We start from the raw sequence: 23,077 nt of genomic DNA on the forward strand, positions 1-23,077 counted from the left end.
ACATGCTTCTTTTGTGTTTTTATTAAAGCGTTAAAGGCATTTGTGTTTAATTCTTGTGGGAAGGACTTTTCCCCTGTGTCATCCTGTGAACTCAACACCTGTGCATCAAACAACGTTAATGGAATAAAAGTATCCTTCCTCTCTCGCAGGCAGAGCGACGGGCCTACCGAGAGGCAGAGATAAACATGATGGATGACCTCTCAGAAGCTGACTTTCAGAAAGAGGAGGAGCCCGCCAGCCCTGCCCCTCCCCCTTCACAACAACACACAGACCCTGCCTCTCCGACGGTCGCCGTGACACCCGAGCCGGTCGCCAGGGGAGAACAGGCCACGCCCAGTGAGATTGAATACCAGGTGAGAGATTCTGGCTGTCATTTTCGGTCCAACCCCATACATCCTCCGGGCTCGAGGCTCAGATTCACGCTCGCTGAACCAACTTGTATTTCTTACTTCAGACTTCACCAGATGTACTGCAGTGTATTTTAGAAAAGCCCAAAAGGTGGATCTAATAATACTCTGTTGCAGACCAGACACCACTAGTGTGTCACTCCTTTTATGCTTCTTTGAGGTCCAGATGAAGGGTGCATGCAGAGTTGGTCCATTGTAATAAAAAGCCTTGTGCTTGTTTGATGACAGTGAACACTAGCAGCCTTGTGGGCATAAAACTATAACATGCTTATTACTGAGCACATAAAGAACCTTTACTACATTCAACCATGTACTAAAGATGCTTTCACCCAGTCACACTCATTCCTACAACTTTTTTTCTATGATTTAAACCTCTTTTTTCCCTCCATACAACAAGCCTGGCCCCACCTTCACACTCTGTGAATTTCTGACGCCTTTTTTTGGAGGGCTTTAAAATTGAGTTAAACTTCAGACAGTTGGTCTGAAAATCGCATGTGTTACAAATGTATATTTAAATGCTGTAGTGAGATTTTTTTCAATTACAGAGCGTAGTAACACTAAAGTGTCAGTAGTCACAAATGTGGTCCAAATGTTCTTCCTTTGTTTTAGAGGCAGAGATAATTAGGGGTATAATTTTGTGGCAGTGACACATGCATGTATCAACAGCTGTCTGCATCTGTTCACTGATTAGTTCACTGTGTAGTGAATAATTTACAGTGGGTAGTAAGTGATTGAGTGGTCAGTTTAAAACATCTGAGTTTGTTCTTCAATTTAAGAGCCGGAGCTCACAGAATAAATCTCACCAAAACTTTAATTTCAAACTTTAATTTTATTCTCTCACCTTTTAAACCAACATGATCGGAATTACCTAAAATGATAAAACAGTATTGAACATCTCCATTTTCATGAAAACTTGGGATGCTAAATTCATTTAGGACGACCATGTACAGTATGTAATGTTGATATAGTTGAAAGCTCCGGGAGTGTCACTGTGACTCATCTCTGGTCTGGCTGGGAACATTTATTGCTTCTCCTCCTCCCTCTCTGTCATTTTCTGTCATCAGTTTACTGGTGATGTGAAATAATAGTGTTTATTTTGAATGGCTCTGCTTCAGAGTATCCATTCTCTGAAAGCCACAATTTAAACAGTGTTAATTATATCAAAGCACATATATTTTATATTAAATGTTTTCAATCATCAGGTTCTTTCAATTGGATGAAAAGTCAAGCTGGTTTGCGGATTTTCTCAGTTGTTGAAAACAAAGTGTGGCTTATGGATGATATCTGGTGGTGTTAACAAAGGTGTGCCACAGGGTTTTATTCTAGGACCACTTTTATTCACATTTAACAATTAGCTTAGGAGTAAAGGTCAGAAACAGTACAATTCACCTGTACACAGTCAATGCTATTTTACACACAACAGTGCCCTCTGATGACAGGCACGCCATAACATGCATGTTAGTTTAAATGTGTGTGTGTGTGTGTGTGTGTGTGTGTGTGTGTGTGTATATATATATATATATATATATATATATATATATATATATATATATATATATATATATATATATAGTCTTACATCAAGCACACACATTTCTGGCTTGATGTAAGACTATGGTGCAAAAAACAATGTCATGAACTAAGTCTTATTTTATAGAAAGAATCCCAGTCAATGAGTATTTTAGCTGTTACTAATTTAGACACATTCTTCTGCTTCTATTTTTAAACTCTATTGATGCAGTATAATATTTTAATTTTAGGTTCCTAACTGGGCATGGCTTTAAAACACAACTTCAAGATCAATATGAGGAAGTTTGGTGACAGTGAGAAGAGAAATGTGTTTTATTTAAGTAGTTCTTGGCAAGCTTCCTGGGAATCTTACATTTCTTTGTTTAACTGTTGATCAATTTTACACTAGGCTATGTCCTAGGACTATTTGGTCCTTGAAGATAATATTCTGCTAATACTGCAATCTGGAAACTGGCTTTTATGTACTGTGCTCTACAGAAGTGGAACAATCTGCAGAAGCTTGAAAAATTAGATAAGCTAATTCCTTTTAATCAATTCAAATCCGTTTTGACTGACAGAGACAAGTGCGGGTTGAGCATTGTTTTCTTTGAGTTGATGTTGATGTCCTTGACCTGTTTAGTTTCAATGTACTTGATAACTGTCTCTTGTTATTTATATACTGTTGTACATGAAATGATCCCATTTATGTTAAAACAATGAATACTGATTTTTTTAAACATCTTGAATAAATTCTATTTACTTCTGTAGACAGTTTTAGCAAGAACTAGCTAGTCATTTTTTTAATAGGTTATAATCCATCAGCCAGTCTTGTTGGTCTTATATGGATCCAATGAATGCAAAATCGGGCCACACTTTATACACAGAGGCCAAGTTGTAGTCATTTTGTGGCTATTTTATCAGTCATTGCTACACTGAAAAAAAGACTACAGAAGAAGCATGATTCAGTGCTTCGAGTTTTCTCAGCTTGTGATTGTTTTTGCTGACTTTATTCAGAGATAAGAGTTCAACAGCTTGAAGGTTCTTGTTCATCTAATTACAATATTACTGTAAAATTGCTTCAGTGGAATGTGTTTCTATATTTAAAAAAACACAGAAATTCTTGTTGAGAAATGAAATAAATTTTAGTGCCAGCGACATAAAACTTTGCCTATACAACATTCAGCTGCTCTTTTATTTCCTGCCGGAGATTGATCCACATATTTCATTTGACTGAGATTTTTACACCAGAAGAAACCTACCATTTCTCAGGCCTGCGACCAGCATTAATTGCACACTAGATTGTAACTCTGCTGAATGAGGTTAGGGTTATGATCCCTCCCAGTCGCAAACCAGGGACCGCTCAGTTGTTAGATTAATGCACTAACCCCTAGACTCTTGATTCCTTAGATAAAATCACAGCAACTTAAATATACTTGAAAGTGTAGTATATAAAGAAAGTTTAGAACATGACAACTACCATAAGCTCAGAACAAATAGAAGCTCAGTGACAGCTGCAGGTAATGTTTGAAGCACTAAAGGATTACAGTGATGACACATCTTCATCTGGCCCTGTGATCAATATTAAGAAGCACACTTTTCACAGAGTGCAGGTATTCTCTTTGTTTTCACATTTGGTGAGGCCAAGATGAGTTGGTCACTTGCATACTTGCGAGAGACTCCATCTCTGAGCGTGGACAAGTAAAAGACACCCCCCGCCCCCCATTTTCCAGAGGACTTGTGATTAGATGTTTTTGTGGATGGGTGGGGGGGGGGGGTTGTTTTTTGAGGTTGTTTTCCATCTCTGTAGGATATTTTTGCCCTTTTTTGTAGTTAGTTAGTTGAACTCTAAGACTTTGAAAGAAGAACAGAAAACAATTTCCCTCGTGGGATCAATACAGTATATCTTTCCATTAATATTAACACAACATCATACAGAAGCTCTTACCCAGGGGCCCAAGGAGTCAGGAAGCCCTGTTTAGTAATCTATATATGGCTGCAGCTCATGTTCTGTGAAACACTGATAAAATTGTTTGTATGTTGTAATTCTTTCTGCACCCCCCCCCCCCCCCCCCCCCAAAAAAAAATTATATTCTGTTTGATATTAAAAGGGTTTTAAAAAGCCTTTAATTTGATGAGTCTGTTGCTAAGAAACTCATCATTCTTTTAAAACTGGAGGAAAGTTTACATTTTTAGTCCCTAAAGCAAAATGCTCTCTAAAAGAGCCCCTTATAGATGCCTCATAGAAAGGAAACACGATTTCCTCCATTATATCTATTTTTCAGACTCTAATATTCAGTTTAGCAGCTATTTAATCAGTTAGAAATCAGTTGTTTTCTCTGTGTGTGCCAACAGGATGGTCGGGGCTTTGGCATCGGGACTCTGGTGTTTGGAAAGCTGCGAGGTTTCTCCTGGTGGCCCGGCCGGATTGTTTCCTGGTGGATGAGCGGCCGGAGTCGAGCTGCAGACGGCACTCGCTGGGTAATGTGGTTTGGTGATGGCAAATTCTCTGTGGTGAGTATCATTAGTGCTACGGCTAGACAGATCTGATGATGTAGTGCTGATGCTGATGTAGTGGTGGCTAAAAATAAAATGCACTCAAGAGAAAATGTACTATAATTACAATTAAATTAAACTGTTGGTTAAATATAAGCAGGCCATGGTTTTGTTGTGTGGGACAGTGTTAGTCTTTCAGCTGCAACACAAGTAGTCCTAACCAGCGGAGAGCAATTAAATTACAAATAAAAATAATAATAATTGAAACCAGTAAGTGTGTCTACCTACAAATATTATGTAAGAGTAACAGTTTTAAGGAAAATATCTATATATTAACTGGATCAGCTCTTCATCCTCTCAAGGATACTTGAAGGTGCATGGGAGTTTGCCCAACCAGTCTACATGTGTTTTCTGGGCTTGGAGAAGGCATTCGACCATGTCCCTTGGGGTGTCCTGTGGGAGGTGCTCCAGAAGTATGGGGTGTCTGGCCCATTGCTACGGGCCATTCAGTCCTTATACGACCGTTGCAAGAGCTTGGTCTGCATAGCCGGCAATAAGTCGGACTCGTTCCAGGGCTGCCCTTTGTCACAGGTTCTGTTCATAATTTTATGGACAGGATTTCTAGGCGCAGCCAAGTGGCGGAAGGCTTTCACTTCGGAGGTCTCAGGATCTCGTCTCTGCTTTTCACAGATGATGTGGTTCTGTTGGCTTCATCGGGTTATTGCCTCCAGCTCGCCTTGGAACGGTTCGCAGCTGAGTGTGAAGGAGTGGGAATGAGAATTAGCACCTCCAAATCTGAGGCCATGGTCCTCAGCTGGAAAAGGGTAGAGTGCCCACTGTGGTTCAGGGACGAGTTCCTGCCCCAAGTGGAGGAGTTTAAGTATCTCGGGGTCTTGCTCGCAAGTGACGGGAGAAGTTGGGAGCGGGAGATCGACAGACGGATTGGTGTTCCGCCGTGGTGAAGAGAGAGCTGAGTGTAAAAGCGAAGCTCTCAATTTACCGGTTGATCTACGTCCCTACCCTCACCTATGGCCACGAGCTGTGGGTAGTGACCCAAAGAACGAGATCGCAGATACAAGCAGTAGAAATGGGCTTCCTCCAAAGGGTGGCTGGCCTCTACCTTAGAGATAGGGTGAGAAGTTTGGCCATTCGGGAAGGGCTCAGAGTAGAGCCGCTGCTCCTTCACATCGAAAGGAGCCAGCTGAGGTGGTTCGGGCATCTGACAAGGATGCCTCCTGGGCGCCTCCTGGCTGGGGCAGACCCAGGACACACTGGAGAGATTATATCTCTCGGCTGGCCTGGGAATGCCTTGGTGTTCCCCCAGACAAGCTGAAGTAGGTGGCTGGGGAGAGGGAGGTCTGGGCCCAAGCAGCCGCCCAAGCAGAGAAGCCCAGACAAGCCCAGGCAAACAGCAGAAATAAAGTAATTCCTGAAGAATCCAGGGTTAAACCTGAAGTTACTGCAATGAGCCTCAAGTCCTGGTTCACCTTATCGGCCTCTGAAGGGGGGAGAAAGAGATGTGCAGCAAATGTAAACAAATAAAATTACAGATGATAACATATGGAGATATTGTCAGTCAATTAAAACTTTTGAAATATGATACTCAGCTATCGTCTGTGGTAGACTGCGTTGAAGCTACAGTTCCTTGGCTGAAATCTTTATGAATTTTTTCACAATTATTTGATAAAATTTGACATTTGGGAAAGTATAATAATTTATTTTTTTGTGAATTTTGAACATTGAGAATTTAGTAAGCTAAGACCAAGTTTTTATGTCTAAAAGTCTAAAATCTTCTCTAAAAGAATAGAGATTTCAAGGTATCTTCTTTTCTGATGATGATTTGTGGCTCTCCTCCTTCACTGTGTAGGTCTGTGTGGAGAAGTTGATGCCCCTGAGCGCTTTCTCATCTGCCTTCCACCAGCCAACCTACAACAAACAGTCCATGTACCGGAAAGCCATCTTCGAGGCTCTGCGGGTAACAAACCCACTATTTAACCTCTGCTCTGAGTGTGTAGATGGTTGATGTTGATGTTAATAGGCTTGGAAACTATAAATCTCTCAAGATGAAATCAAACACCAAAAAAGCCAAAAAATATGAATGTGCTGGTCCTCTCTTGTGCGCTCAGCCTGGTTGGCTATTTTGCATTTGTGGAGGTGGTGTTCTCATCTTGATCTGCCCACAATTTAAAAGTGGTAACATGTGGGTAACAGCAGTCCAATCTATAATTTTGTGTGGGGTTTGTTTTTGGTGAAAAAGTGAGAGAGAGAGAAGCTTCAGTGGCACCCACTGCGTCTCGTATGCTACAACCACATTAGTGTTTTAACTCGCCACAGGAGCCACATGAAAAACTGTTTTCCATCACTGCCATCACTTCTATTTCCAATTAATGATACGGAAACTTTGGTATATACATAAGTTCGACTGCTTGTGTATGTTATGTTTAGGTGGCCAGCGTCCGGGCGGGGAGGCCAGTTCCTTCCTGTGATGGCAGTGATGATGCGGAGGGGGTGGATCTTCAGACCAGAGAGATGATAGAGTGGGCCATGACCGGCTTCCTGCCCGCTGGTCCACAATCATTGGACCCTCCAGAGGGTATGTCATCTTCTCTCACACAAACACCACCTCCATCATTGTTAACTGGGCACAGCAAATTACCTGTTTCCAACTGTAGGAGCCACACTATGTGCTGTGTACTGTAAATGCACAGTACACAGCACATGTAAATGCAATTTAGAAATTACTCTTGCCTGAAAATCCCCAGAAGACAACTAAACATCTAACTGAATAAGAACACTCTGAGAGAGGTAGGCGTATCATTGTCAGTCTACAGTAAAGAGACACCTTGATGAATGGAGATACATGGGATTTACAAAAAAGCACAGGCCACTGGTTACACCCAGGAACAAGAAGAATAGATTAGACTTTGTAGAAACATTAAAATACAAGTATCTCGACAAATGAAACCAAGGTTAAATTGCACCAGAATGACTGGGAAGAGAAAAGTATGGAGAAGGACAGAAACGGCTCATGAGCCGAAGCATAACATATCACCTGTCAAACATGGTAGAGGCAGTGTTACAGTATGGGTGGCCAGTTGAACCAGGTCATGTTTATAGATCCCAGTATCTATACCAGAGACATTAAGCTCATTTTAATTCAGTTAACTCAGTTTGAGCTTAATTTGATCTTCTTTCTTTAATAAATGTAAATGAGTGTACTCTGAAAACGGTCACATTCGGGGTCTGCTGTCATTCAGTGAACATTACAGTTTAATCGTGAGGGTGGAGAAAAGCACAAAACCTTGCGATGTAGAGTTATTGTGAGCAAAATAATAATAATAGTATTGTAATATTAATAGTATTATTTTAGCTCTGTGCCCATTTTGTAAGGCTGTAAAGCTGGCATCAAAATAAAGGAAATAGCAAGATATTTTATTGAAAAAAGTGGAGAAATGACAGATTTCAGGGCCATTTTTACTCATGTTTCACATCTTTGGTATAACATTTTTTATTTTGCAGTCTTGACCATGACATTCACAGCACTGCACATTTAAAGCATTTAGCTACAAGGATATCAAAGACAGCTGTAGAAGATGTTGGCTGTGATAAACAACTGTACACTGCTGGAGCTTCCACACACGGATTTAGCCTTGGATAAGAAAACAATTAGTGAAAAAAGTGTCTGGATCCATGTATGCCTCTGACTATAGTCCAAAGCTGAGTTTGTGTTCAGCCACAGTGTAAAATAAAAATCAGCAGTTTTCCAGAGGGTCACACACTGGATAACTGAATCAAAATAAGGTTAAAAGTTCTAAAGAAAGTCCACTTTAATTCTATATAAACATTTAAATTAGCGTTCATCTTGCACCACAGTTGTGTGATACGCACCGCTGCATTGATCAGTAATACAACACACTGGAGTTCAATAGCAGTAAAGACCTAGTGCAGTGATTAACCTTGAGATTGCTCAGCATAATGCCGCACAGTCGTTTTTTTTTTTCTTTCGTAGGATACTACAGGCAACCATTTTTTTCCATCTGTGTGATAGAGAAACTATCTAACCAAAAATGTGGTTTATTTACATGCTACTCTGCTAATATGCAGCTGCTGATAACTTGAGGTTCACTGTAATAAAAGTGTCTGAAATTGGAATCTTTGCAGTTTTAATTTACCTGCCTGGCTGATTCTGTCTCTTTAGTTTATGTGTATGATAAAGATATCATTATCATCAGTTTACTCTAATTATGACATATTTCATTCAGTCCCTTCTGTCTGTTTAACAACCAAAGTGAAAGTCATCTTTTATATGTTATATGGATCTCTCCAGCTCTCTTCCACTTGTTACATTTCAGTCGCTGCACCACTGGCAGAAAAACAAGACAAATGAGCTCATTATTAATGTATTAATTATTCTGTTAAGGAGGGTTTTTTCCAGCTCTTATGGGGTTTCCTATCCACGTAAGGCATATTGGTTTGGCAGGGTGTCTGTCTTATCTGATTCCACAGATGTTTATATCTTTTTCTGCTGTTTTTTTTTCTTTGTGGGGAGGCCATTTGGGTAACCAAATGTGTTTTTGCTTTAGTAAATGAAGTCTTACTTAAAGAATCAGGTGAAACTGTTAAACTTCTGTTTTTGTTTTACAACCTTTGTGATTTTTCCTTTGGGAAAAGTTACAAATTATTTGTATGTAGAAAAGACCCGTATCCTAAAAAGAATATTTACTGCAACAATTTCTATCTAAACCATAGAAATTGTCATTACTGACAGGAAAAGTGGGGCTGAAAGCAAAAACATTTATCAGTTATCAAAAGTACGCTCCATAAAGCTGTATGGATCTCTCTCAGTACAAACATTGCCTAGCTTTAGTTCATTTAATGTGTCCATGTGTTAACTTCATGCCCCTATCTCTACAGAGGAACAAAATCCATATAAGGAAGTGTACCCAGAGATGTGGGGGGAGCCTGAGGCTGCGTACACACCTCCACCTGCAAAGAAACCACGCAAAAACACGCAAGAAAAAGCAAAGATCAGAGAGGTGATCGACGAAGGGACCAGAGGTAAAAATGCAAAAAAAAAATAGAAATTGAAATAAATAAAAAAAACCTTTCTTTTTATTTTGTCCATTTAGCATGTAAAACGAAAACACAGATTGTTGTTTAATATTCCGCTTTCTTTTAAACCCACACTAGGCTGATAATATCATACCTTCTATTAAACTTGTATTGTTGTTATCGTTTATATGTATTTGAACTAACTTGTGTTTTGTTTTCCAGAGAGACTTATATTTGAGATCAAAAAGAAGACCAGGAATATAGAAGGTAAAAGCATCTCCAGTTGTTTAACCGTCATTCATATTTAAACCAAAGAAGGGATACTTTATTTTCTTTCTAGTATTTCTTTTGTCTTAGCTTTGGTTAACCTTGGATCCAGAAGATTCAAAGTTGAGTAATAACATGACACAAAATATTAATAAAGGATTAACAAAGATTGACACAATCCTTTAAAAATGCTTTATCTCCTTAAACCGGCATTTGGTTCGTAGTTGTCTCTCAAATTCATCTAATAAAAAAGAATGAAGGACTATTATTAAGCTTTCGCTTGTTAAGCATAAGCAGTAAAATAAATCAGTTTTACTAGATCTGTATAACCTGCCTTCAATTGGACCAGCCAACGACTGCATATCACTCCTACTTTTTCTGCTCTTTCCTGTAAAATTTAGAGTTCATTTTATTTATTAATTTTAATCACACAAACCCTATACGGCCCCAGATTGTCTTAGCATAGCAGATGTGCTGAGACCTTATTCCAGCAGTCTGTCTCGTTATCTGATTCAGGCCTTTTAACTGTCCCTACATTTTAGACAAATAGCTGATGTGTTTACTGTCTACAAAATGTCAAAGTACATATAAACAGACACTTAAACAAACTAACAAATGCTGTAGATTTAGTTTGTCTGTATTTTCTCTCTGTTTTTGTTCAGATATCTGCATCTCCTGTGGAAGCCTCAATGTCTCCCTGGAGCATCCTCTGTTTGTAGGAGCAATGTGCCAGGGCTGCAAGGTGAGAATCCCTCTTTTTATTATTTATTATTTATTATATATTATTTTCTTAATTGCTTATCCAGCCTAAGGTCACAGAGGGGCTGTAGTCTATCCAAACTGTACAGGCGGCGTGCACTCAGACAGACAGACAACCGTTCGCACCCACATGTACAGCCAATTTAGAATCACCAATTAACCTAACAAGCATGTCTCTGGACTGTGAGAGGAGGCCAAAGCACAGGTTGGTCATGAAAGGTTAAACATGAAAGGTTTCTCAGTGTGGTCAAATCTGACTGTCCCATAGGTGGATGAAGGAGTTAGTTTGTGAAATTAGTTTGACTATATTCATACATTTTTCAGCATCACAAGTTTTCCCAATAATGCTACGTACAATTGCACTGCTGTAGCTTTTACTGCAGAGCTTTATTCAGTGGTGTTAAGCTACAGCTTTAAAGGTCTCATATATAAAACATAATGCTTTAACTCTATATAACACTTATAAAACAAACAATGAATATTTGGCACTTCCAGGTGATTTTAAACTGAACTTACTACTGAGTTCAGGTAATCAGGTAGCATGTGATTGGTCAAAAGAACTCACACGATATGAGCATAAACAGACCCCAGACAGCCCCAGAATACCCCAAATCTCAGCTGTTATGCTCAGATTCTGCATGTTCAACATGAAGGTTCCTGTGTGTACAGTTCTCCAAGGCTGCAACTAATCACTCTTATTATTATTATTAACTGAGTATTTTTGCCTGTCAACATGCAAAAGTGAATGAAAAAACAATCCAGACCACAAAGATATTAAGAACAATACTAAATAATACAAAGAGTCTCAAATTCTCACATTTGGGAAGCTGGAACCAGAAAATGTTTTTCCATGATAAATTTCTTCCAGCAACAAATATCTCACCCAGTATGTGTGGAAGCTGCATTTCCCCAGGGGAAAAATCCAAGCAGCTAGGTGTTTTGGAAGCAGTGACAATATTGTTGGAACATCGGTTACATATTGGTAATCTGTTGTAGTTCACAGGCATGTAAAAATAAACTCAATGAACAGAAGGAGAAACAAAAAAAAATTGTGTTTTGCTCCTCGGCAGAACTCGTTCCTGGAGTGCGCCTACCAGTATGACGATGATGGCTACCAGTCCTACTGCACCATCTGCTGTGGAGGCAGGGAAGTGCTCATGTGTGGCAACAACAACTGCTGTAGGTCAGTATCAGGGGTTTGCAAACAGCAGCTTCTTTCAGCACATTCAGGTCCTGCTAAGGTTTTCAATTTCACATGTACAGAAACAGTTTACACCTAAATGTCCAAACGTGATAAATCACTTTCTTTATTGGCACAAAGCTCATGTGGATTTGTTTATTTCAAAAGAGAGTACACAGTTGATTTTGGCATCTCGGCTCTATTCCTTTCACTGCAAACAGAGCAGAGATCAGACATGAAAATAATGAGCTTCAGTCCAAAGTGTTTTTTTCAAAGAACTCTCTGCAGTCCTGTAAAAAGCCAGGTACACCTCTGTATGACTTAATGAGATCCTCATATCCTAGTAAAGGAATTTTGGTTCACTGTTCCTTACAATGTTATTCACGTTCACTGAAGTTTCAGCCATTCTGTTGTAGAGCTGCAAGAATGGGCAAGGATTTCAGTCTCTAGATGTGCAAAGCTGGTAGAGACATACCCTAAAAGACTGGCAGCTGTAATTGCAGCAGGTTTGGGGTGTTTATGCTGATATGCTAAATTGAGTGTTGTGCATTATGGCCAGTTATCTCCACTTTGGTCTTGAATGTCCAAAGGACTTTGTTCCAGAAGTCTGTTGTTTCTTCAGATTTAATTTGTAAACCTAAGCCATGCTGCCATGTTCTTTTTAGAGAAAAGAGGCTTTTTCCCAGCAACCCTTACAAACAGGTCATACTTTTTCAGTCTTCTTCTAATTGTACTGTCAGTAGAGTTCAAGACGAAGCCTACGAGTCTTTTTTATTTTTGGAATTTCTCTGAGACTTGCACTGTTCAAAGGCTGAACTTTATTTGTTACTTGACAAAGACATATTAGCGAGTGGGTAAATAGACATGAGACATGATGAATTGCTGTGTGTGCATTTAGGTGTTTCTGTGTGGAGTGCGTGGATCTCCTGGTCGGGGCTGGCTCGGCAGCGGCAGCCATCAAAGAAGACCCCTGGAACTGCTACATGTGTGGACCCCGCAACGCCTACGGCCTACTGCGACGGCGGGATGACTGGCCCTGCAGACTACAGCATTTCTTTGCCAACAACCACGAGCAGGAATTTGTAAGTTTGAATGCTCTCTTCCTACAAAACAATTTCCCTTACTCGGTGGGCTTGAATTGCCTTGTTGGTTGTTAAGAGTGTCAGAGGTGATAAATTAGTAATCTTTTATTATCACATCTTGTAATTGATTTGTGTGGATTGTTAAAGAGCAAAAAAGTTTGTCCAGATCTGTTTTTAACACTGTTTTCATAATGTAGGAGAGTCCTTCTAGAAAAAAGTGGCACCATATTTGATGAATGAAGAGAGATCCATATAGATATCATACATGCATACAGACAGTCAAACACATGGGTCTTTCACTCCTGCATACACACTCCTATACAGACATATCAGAAGAACAAAAGGCCAAAAATAATGGGTGAAAGATTAAGCAAAAGCTAACCTAGAGAACTTAGCTTTTAGTGATTGTTTAAAACAAACCAGTGATTTGGCTGACCTGATAGGCCGAGGAAGGCTGTTCTAACATTTGGTAGCTACAACCTCAAAAGCATGATTGCCTCTTTTTTTAAAATAAAAGTGTGGAACAGTTAGGAGATGCTCGTGCTTCTTGTAGCTCGCTGCAGATTCTCAAATCTGCTTTGGATCACAGACCTGTTGTAGAAGCCAGATTTATTTCTGTTTCACTTTGCTGACCGGCTGCCAGACATCTGTTTCGAGAATTCCTGACACTTGGTGCTACACAGCTTCAAGTCCAAAAATTTTCCTCCAAATCAGCTCTATCCTGTCCAGATGCTGCCCTTCATATGATGTCATATCATATCACATGATACGCCATTCATATGTGATGCCTATAGTTTCTTCCAGATCTCGAGTGTCAAAGTTCCCTTTAACTGCCATCTGTCAAAGGGTGGAAACACCAGGCAGGAAGCACTTTGATATTTTGCTTTTGTTCTGCGTTACCATGAAGGCTGAAGGACCAGAGAATTTATCAACTGTGAAAGTCTTAATGAAGATTAAAGACCTCCATCATAACATCTAACACGTTAATGAAGTCCTGATTGTTTCAGAAGTAAGGGGATTCCCAGATATTTACACATGCCAGTGTGAGAAAACAAAAGCAGACATATTTTCTTACTTTCACTTCAGAAATCAGCAAATTCACCAGAGAATTCTGCATATGACTGTAGATAATATGACAGTAGATATACCTTCTTATGTGCTGTGATTACAATTTGCAAGTTTAATAATTAGCCACGTCACGACCGAGGATCAACAGGTAGGAAAGAATTACCACACATAACTAATGCAGCGAGTTCATCAGTTATAAGCCACGAGCAAGTAAAACAATAAATAAAGCAACCAAAGTTCCAGCGAACCGAATGACCCGGTGGAAGAGAGAGGCTGCGAGTTCGAGCCCACATTTATAGACGAGCAATAAATCTGTTCCCATATCCAAACAACAACACGAAGAGGGCGTCTGTGATTCCCGCCAGTTAACAGATGTTTAAACATTTACAGGTGTCTCACCTCATTAGCATCCGTCCAGATCATTACCAGGTAAAGCACATTAAAGCCTCCTCCAGGCTAAGGGGTAGAGGGGGTGCCTCAGAATTCCTGTCAGGATTCATTAACCTGCAGTTCAACAGCAATTTATGGATCAACGCTAGCCATCATAACCACAATACTAATGAAAAACTAATTAAGGCTGCATAAATACAGAGTCTGGAGAATAATACTCGTTTTCAAATGTTTGTAGCTGAAGTTTCATTCTTTCAGTCCCTACCATAGCCCATTTTTAAAAATGCAGTTTGAGAATAGCTGTTATGAAGCATGGGGGGGCTATGACACCGAAGTGTCACTGTGTAAGTGGTAACATCAAATTCAGACGGCTCATTAAGCTGCTTTTATATTGTATTAATAAACATCCTGCTCTTCGGTACTGTATTTCTTCTTACAGCAGCCTGTGAATATCAGGCATCTTATTTAAGCTCACATTGCATGCTGTAAGTCAATGGATTGTGCTAAATTTAATGTATCTGCCACTTTACATCTTATCTCCTGTCATAACCTTTATAGAACTTTGAAGTGTGAATCATTACAGTTAGCTGGAAACATAATTATCTGGAGATCAGTGTGGGTTACGCTCCAGGGCTCGTCAGCTCTCAATTATCCACGAAGGTTAATGCACATCAAAACAGATCATGATCACCTTTAATTATTGATATTCTCTCCTTCTTCTTCTTCTTGACTTTTTTCTTTAGTAAAGAGCAGATCATTATCAGGAGAAGCTCTCTGCCTTTGCGTACTGTAGAGTTTGATATCTCATTTGATCTCCTCTTCCTCTTAACCCTCTCTCAGGAGCCGGCCAAGTTGTATCCTCCAGTTGCAGCAGAGAAGAGGCAACCAATCAGAGTCCTCTCTTTATTCGATGGCATTGCCACAGGTGTGTAAGTGCTGAGCGGCAATTAACCACTATTCTCATCATCAATAAATTATTGATTAACAGGTTAATATGATCCTTTATCCTTACGACTAGTGCCATCATAATCAGGGTGTGTTGCTTTAAATAAGAAACAAAAAGAAATATAAAGATATCCTGTCACATCCTTATTCCATGCAGTTTAAGTCGCAGAAAAAAAGTTTGGTGCAGCTCACGATATTCTCAGATTAAAATCTCTTCTTCATTGAAGAGCTTGCCATTGAAAATGAAATAAAAAATAATACAGATACACATAAGACAAAAATAAAGCAAGTGAATTTAATGGTAAATGAGAAAAGTGGTTAAGTGGAAGTATAAAACAGAAATGTGAAGACAAAGTAAGATTTACTTCATCCATCCCAAAGTTGTCAAAGCAGTTAAAAATGAACACGACAAACATGAACAGCTGGTATTGGCTCAGCCTGGTGTTCTGACTGTGCGGGTTTAAGTATTTGTTATAAATGCTGTATGTTATAAATGTTGTTTCACCACATTCTGTTAGAAGCTTTGGGTATTTTGGAAGGATTTATATCTATTTTAATTCAGCAGAAAGCAGGCCACTCTGCTGCCTAATGTTGTCCCATTAAAGACAAATCCCTTAAAATAGTCCAATGACAATAAAAAAAAACAAAAAAAACATTGGCGAGTACTATTCTGCCGGTAGTCACTCTGAAGTTAAATCCCAGCTTTAAAAGATAAAAATTTATAATAAGATTCAAGATTGTTTATTTTTCACATGCATAGTTATACAAGTACAAGACGCAGTGAAATGTGACCTGATACGCTCCTCGACTGTGCAAAGAGAGAGAGAGAACATTATATACAGTGAGTGAATATATACAAAGAGGACATTATGTGCATGCAGTAAGTGAGTGAGTTATATACATTATATAAATAAATAAAATAAATAAATCTGAGAACGTACATTGTGTGAGTGGGGTGTTAAAGTGTCTTGTGCCGTAGTGAAGCCAGAAGGATCAGGAATGATATGCGAATGTGGTAACAATGACTCCTGTGTCACTCGCTTCTCTTGAGCCTCTCTGTTTTTGCTCGGATGGCGCGGAGCCTTCTGCCTGATTGCAGAAGTCGGAACAGTTTGTTGCTGGGATGGGACGGGTCCTTCAATATCTGAGCTGCTCTGGACCAGCATCTCCTGTTGTAAATGTCCTGTAGGGAGGCGAGAGCAGCCCTGCAGCAGCGTTCTGCTGTACGGATCACTCTCTGAAGACCTTTTTGGTCCTTAACAAAGCTCTTCCCATACCAGGATGCAATGTTCTGTGTGAGGATGCTCTCCACAGCGCCTTTATTGAAAGTCCTGAGTTGAAAGTCCTCAGTTGTAAGGCAGTAGTTATGCATTAGGTAACAAAGCAATAAATAAGTAAACAACTAAAAAGGTGCATAGTCTGCGCGGAGCAGTCAGGAAGGCGTCTGGACGTGGCCGCGCCATCTTAAAACCTAAACCCTTAAAGAGTTTTTAGCATGATGTTTGTGTGTCTGTCAGGTCTTCTGGTGCTGAAAGATTTGGGCATCCAGGTCGAAAAGTATGTTGCATCAGAAGTGTGTGAAGACTCCATCACTGTCGGCATGGTTCGACACGAGGGACGCATCATGTACGTGGGAGACGTACGCACCGTAACTCGCAAACATGTAAGAGAAATCATTATTGCTCCTCAAAACCACAACGTAACCAGAAAAATTTCCTCACATTATGTTAAAGGCAGTAAACTTTAACGCGCTGTGTTTCCACCGGCAGATCGATAAATGGGGACCATTTGACCTGGTGATAGGAGGAAGCCCCTGCAACGACCTTTCCATAGTCAACCCTGCAAGGAAAGGACTTTATGGTAGGAAGCGCTCGTATAATCATTTACTTTTTGCTCGTTGTGCTAAATGAAATAAGGAGGCTGAACTTTCCCTGTCTTCCTTCAGAGGGGACCGGACGGTTGTTTTTTGAGTTTTACCGTCTGCTGCATGAGGCGCGGCCAAAACCCGGCGACGAGAGGCCGTTCTTCTGGCTGTTTGAGAACGTGGTCGCTATGGGAGTCAGCGACAAACGGGACATCTCCCGCTTTCTAGAGGTACGGCACACAAACCCACAGCAGTTATTCTGTAAGTGAAATTTAAAAAAAAAGCTACTACAACTACATCCCCACAGGACATTCTCAGTTGTGGTACAGAAGGTTGCTAGGATCCATTTATCCATCCATCCATTAGTTAGGACAAAAGTAAGTCTTCAGGGCCGTGGTGCAGTATGACATAACATTCATATTCCTCTTCAGTGTAACCCAGTGATGATCGACGCCAAGGAGGTTTCTGCTGCCCACCGCGCTCGCTATTTCTGGGGAAACCTGCCCGGCATGTCCAGGTGATACAAACACACAGACACCACAGGTTTGTTCACTTTATTTCAGTAAGGAGAGATCATTTGGAAGAACTGAACATGATTTATTGAGATACAGAATTCAATACAGTTGTCTGGCATTAGTCTCCGATGACCCATCGTAGCAGAACAAAATCTCAGTAGTAGCAGGAATTAGAGGACAGGACCCCCCAGAGTCTAGACACTGGTGGTGGTGGTGAAGATGGAGGCTTGCACGGAGCTCTGAGTCACCAGGATGAGGCGGAGATGGGGAGGAGGTGGGTTGCACTAATGTGCATCTGAGAGGCAAAAAGGCAGAAGTGCAGTGTGAAGGGTGATTGACTTGGAGAAGGTGTACAAGAACATGATTGGATTAGAGCAATGATGTCAGTATTGAGTTTGAAAGCATAAGAAAACGAAAGCAATTAAAGAACAGACAGCAGCCGGACACCTGGGAAAGCCAGCTGCAGGGTGATTACAAGTTTTCCTTACTGAATTGAAAATGCAACTCTTCTTTAGGTTGTGCTTTTCTAAATACTGCAGGCCACTGACACCGATGGCAAACGACAAGCTGGACCTACAGGAGTGCCTGGAGCATGGCCGCACAGCCAAGGTATCCACTTGTGTGTATGTGTGTGTGTTTGTGTGAGAGAGTGTGTATTTGTGTGTCTGAATCACAGAAAGCTGCTGTTGAAAATGAGAGTAGGCTGTAGGATTAAAAGGGATGCGTGTGTTGGTTTGTTTGTTTGTGTCTGTCTGTGCGTGTTTGGTTCTGGATGCTAATTCCAGTTTGAGAAGTTGCGTACGATAACGACACGCTCCAACTCTGTGAAGCAGGGGAAAGACGAGCATTTCCCCGTCTACATGGACAACAAGGAGGACATACTGTGGTGCACCGAGATGGAAAGGTACAGGAGCCGCGTGTTTGTGTGTGTGTGTGTGTGTGGTTTTTTTATTACCTCTTAACATCCAGCAGGTGACTGCAGACCTCTAAGGGTAACGGTTAGATTTCATTTTGACCATATGGGTCTTCTGTATTTACATTTAGGCTTACCTAAAAAAACTAAAAATCCATATATACATACCTGTACAGGTGGATGTTAAGAGGTTAATTGTTTTAAGCATGTTCTTGCATGAAAGTGAACTTGTTTGAATTATTAAAAGAAGCTATATCCTGTCAAATGGTCACATGGTGACATAGTAGGGTTGAGATTGTAATTCAAGCATGTTAGACCTGAGATCATGTACGTGTCTCGCCTCACCCTCAAACGGTCGCATCAAATGGCCGGCCCTCCCTGAGCTTAGTTCTGCCGTAGGTTTCTTCCTGTTAAAAGGGAGTTTTTCCTTCCCACTGTTGCCAAGTGCTTGCTTATAGGAAGTCATTTGATTAGTGGGGTTTTCTTTCTCTTATTGTAACATCTTTGTCTTACAATACAAAGCTCAATATGAGATTAATTGGGCTAAAAACTTATGATGTAGTTGTGCCACATGTTTAACTAACAAGATTTCCCATTTCATGAAATGAAATTGTGTCTCTGCTTTACTATTTGGTAATGAGGGACTAATATTTGAGAATTTCAATATATGTAAATTGTAAAATGAGAAGTGGGGTTCATATAAAAAGAGGGGTGATTACTAAATGAGACACAGGTGGAAGCAGTCAAATTCAAGGTAAATGAATAATTTGACCGCGTTTCAATGGAGGGAAAGAAACAAAAGCAGGAAGTAAAACATTAAAACAAAAAAGAATCAAAGCAAATGAAAAGCAAACATTTAAGACACATAAACACTTCACATACACACACTGTAAAGGACTACTTCCTGAGATCCCTTTTAGACCACTGGCTGACCTTAGTCAAGACCACAACCATCATCCCTCTTCCCAAGAAAAGCCAAACCACCTGCCAAAATGACTATAGACCAGTTGCAATCCAATCATCACAAAGTGCTTCAAGTGAGTGGTGCTGGCCTACATTCAGAGCAACATCACAGACACTCTGGATCCCCTGCAGTATGCCTACTGGCCCAATAGGTCCACATCAGACGCCATCGCTGCTGCCATTCACTATTTCCTCTCCCATCTGGGAAACAAATACTCATACATCAGGGTACTTTTTGTTGATTACAGCTCCTCCTTCAATCCCACACAAACTCACTCACAAGCTGGCAACACTCGGCCTGCACCCCACCCTATATGACTAGCTACTGGACGTTTTGACTGGTAGGGCCCAGTCCGATGACACTGCAGTGATCGGTCGCATCACTGGAGGGGATGAAGCGGCTTACAGGAGAGAGTTGGCCGGTCTGGTGTCATGGTGTGAGGACAACAACCTCACCCTCAACACTGACAAGACAAAATAGATGATAGTAGACACGAGGAAGAAGAGGAGCCATCACCAGCCGCAGTTTATCCGGGGCCTTGAAGTGGAGAGGGTGAGCAGCTTTAGATACCTGGGCGTCTACATCTCTGAGGACCTCACCTGGACACTGAACACCACACAGGTGGTCAAGAAGGCTCAGCAGCAGCTGTATTTCCTGAGGAGGCTGAGGAAATTTGGTATGTCGGCCAAGATCCTCAGCAAGTTCTACAGCTGCATTGTGGAGAGCACGCTGACCAGCTGCATCACTGCAGCAAACGCCTGCAGAGAGTAATAACAGCTGCTGAGAAGATCATCAGGACTCTGCTGCCCTCTCTGCAGAGCATCTACCATCACAGAGTCCAGAGGAGAGCTTATTCCATCCTCAAAGACCCCACACACCCCCAACATGGACTGTTCACACTTCTGCCGTCGGGACGAAGGTTTAGAAGTGTGAAATCCAGAACATCCCGACTCAACAACTCCTTCTTCCCCACTGCTGTCAGACTCTTGAACAGCTGAACTATTTTAACAGTAATAATTTTGCACATCAGATCATCTTACATATTAAACCAGCATTAAGCTCAAAGCTCTTTTGCACACCAATCTATTTAACACTTCAGTTTTTGTCTCCATTTATTTATTTATACTATTTGCATTTTATCTGTTCCAATTTTATTTGCACATATTAACCAGCATCTGTGTGTGGACAGCATTGCATTGCACAGAGAAATGCTTTTCTTTGTCCTCATGACAATAAACATTTTGAATCTTTGAAAGACAAAAACTAACAAATATAACAAATTCAAATTCAAATGAAAAAAAAATCTTCTTTTAAGTTTAGGATCCTAAGTGATTTGAAATATTTCTTGGCTTTGCTTCACAGACCTTTTTCTATTTAAAGTCTGAAGTAATGATCTGTGTGGTCTGTTTCAGGGTGTTTGGTTTCCCCGTCCACTACACCGACGTGTCCAACATGAGTCGTCTGGCCAGACAAAGGCTTCTGGGGCGTTCGTGGAGCGTCCCTGTCATCAGGCACCTTTTTGCTCCTCTGAAGGAGTACTTTGCCTGCAACTAGTCACACACACCAACTCCCTCCCACGTACAGACACACACATATAAACAGAAACAGACACTGATAACCATACACAGTGTACAGTCAGTACATGAAGGTTGGCTGACGCAAAATGAAACAGATGACCGGACATAGACACACAAACACTCACATACACACTCTGTAAAGGACTGCTTCCTGAGATCCCTTGTAGACCACTGGCTGACCTTAGTCCCCTGGTGCTACCGTGCTACCACACACACATACACACACACACACACACCACACACACACACAGGTACAGTTTTCTGTCATACACAAACTTCCTGTCCGACCTTGAAACTGATGTCTTCTGGCTTTACTGTGTCGTATCAGCTGGAGTTCAAACCTCCAGGGGGCGCCAAACTAACACAGATGCCCTGCCTTTTTTCTGTCTTTTAAGATCTCTATGAATACGTACAAACAGACCAATGAGTCCCGCAACACTTTACTGTATTCATGTGTTGTGAAACAGAAAGACACACAAACACACGTAACATTCGTGGTGCTGGTCAGGCAGTGATACAATCGAAATGGTTGCCACTTTAATACAACACTTTTACAGATTTGGTGCTCTTGGAGACTGAATGGTCTCTGCTTGTTTCAGTCGCTGCAGTTTTGAGTTCAAATAGACGAGCAGGTGGAGGCAACAGCAGGCAAAACAGGTAGCTGTGAGGTTTAAGGATTGAATGAGGGTGCAGGAGAGTGTCCAAAAGGAAGATAACGCAGCTTAGATTTCTTGATGCATGCTCCAGGTAAGGAAATCCCAAAAAGTTGATTCTGGACATAGTGCTTTCAATGGGAGGAACGTTTCGTTCGAGTGAACAGCGGAAGTGGAAGAACATTGTACCACAAGAATCCAGTAAAGCTGGGAAGACACCTAAGGAAGCTCCAGGTGATCCTGGAAAGAAGGACAACTGCTACCTAAGCAAAAATGTTTATTGATCTTTATTTTCAGGAGTAATAGAACAGCTGAGACGTGTTTTTGTAAACACCCACGTCTCGGTAGCTTTCAAACCCTAAAACACCCAGCGCCAAAAATTGCTCCCCCCAAAGGATCAGGTCCCCCAGCACAAACAGAGTAATATAGTGCACGCTGTTAAATGCCAGAAGGATTGCCATGATTCATACATTGGGGAAACCAAACAACCTCTGGCTAAGCGGATGGCATCTCTGAATTGAGGAGGAGGCCTAAGAGTTCATCTTTTCACTTTCATGCTGTGATTGCAGTCATTCCCCAACTCTCTGTGAATGGTATGGCAATTTGCATGTTTATGATCATGAAACTGAACCTCACAGTCCATTGTTACTCACTGGTGCTAGTTTTAGTCATTATGCAAAGGTACTGTTTATAAAGTTGGGGAAACCTGCAGTCAGGTGAGACTGAGGAAGTCACTGAAAATGCTACGTCCAGAATGAACAGAATCAACTTTTTTGGACCAGCTCAGATTAATATATAGAGCATTTTCTTAGTGTGACTACAGCTTAATAAGACTATAACCTTTAAATGTTTCTTAAAGGAGGAGGATGCTCTTGTGCTACAAATAATCCTTGCAGGTGAAATTTATACCTCAGTGCAAAAAAGAAAAAGAAAAAGAGATCCACTTTTATCAAAAGCAATATGAAGTAATAAAATAAAACAGAATTTTATTGGATGCAGCTGTGGTTTGAGGAGTTTATTTTACTTGTTAATGTTTGATTTTTTGTATTTTTCAGTAGTTTCTTGTGTCTCCAGGGTGGACTTACTATTATCACTTTAGTTTCAGGTGTTAGTTTTACTTCTCCTTATTATGAAATGTATGGTCGTTTTTATCATGATGGAATAATACAATACAACAAAAACAAACACAGAGATGAAGACATCCTGGTGTCCTCAACCTGGTTGACAAATTGACTAAAACCGAAGACAGTTGCTGTATAGTTTAATATTTTATATAGTTTTTGTAAGTGTTTTGGTTAGTTTTCTTTTTTATTTCAGTGACCTAATTTGTGGTTTAGTTTCAGTTAACTTTAACAGCCTTATTGTAAGATCAAAATGCTGACATATATAAAAGCAAAAAACCCTCTGAATGTAAACAAAAGTTGTGAAATTTAACAGAA

General features: G+C 40.6%; 1 pseudogene; it reads left to right on the top strand.

The window, feature by feature from the left end:
- The window catches only part of LOC120724704, a 91,068-nt pseudogene extending 70,065 nt beyond the window's left edge, over positions 1-21,003 (top strand).
- The last annotated feature ends 2,074 nt before the right edge of the window (positions 21,004-23,077 follow it).

This window comes from Simochromis diagramma, unplaced genomic scaffold (genome assembly GCF_900408965.1).
Source record: "Simochromis diagramma unplaced genomic scaffold, fSimDia1.1 OVJJ01000802.1, whole genome shotgun sequence".
NCBI lineage: Eukaryota > Metazoa > Chordata > Actinopteri > Cichliformes > Cichlidae > Simochromis > Simochromis diagramma.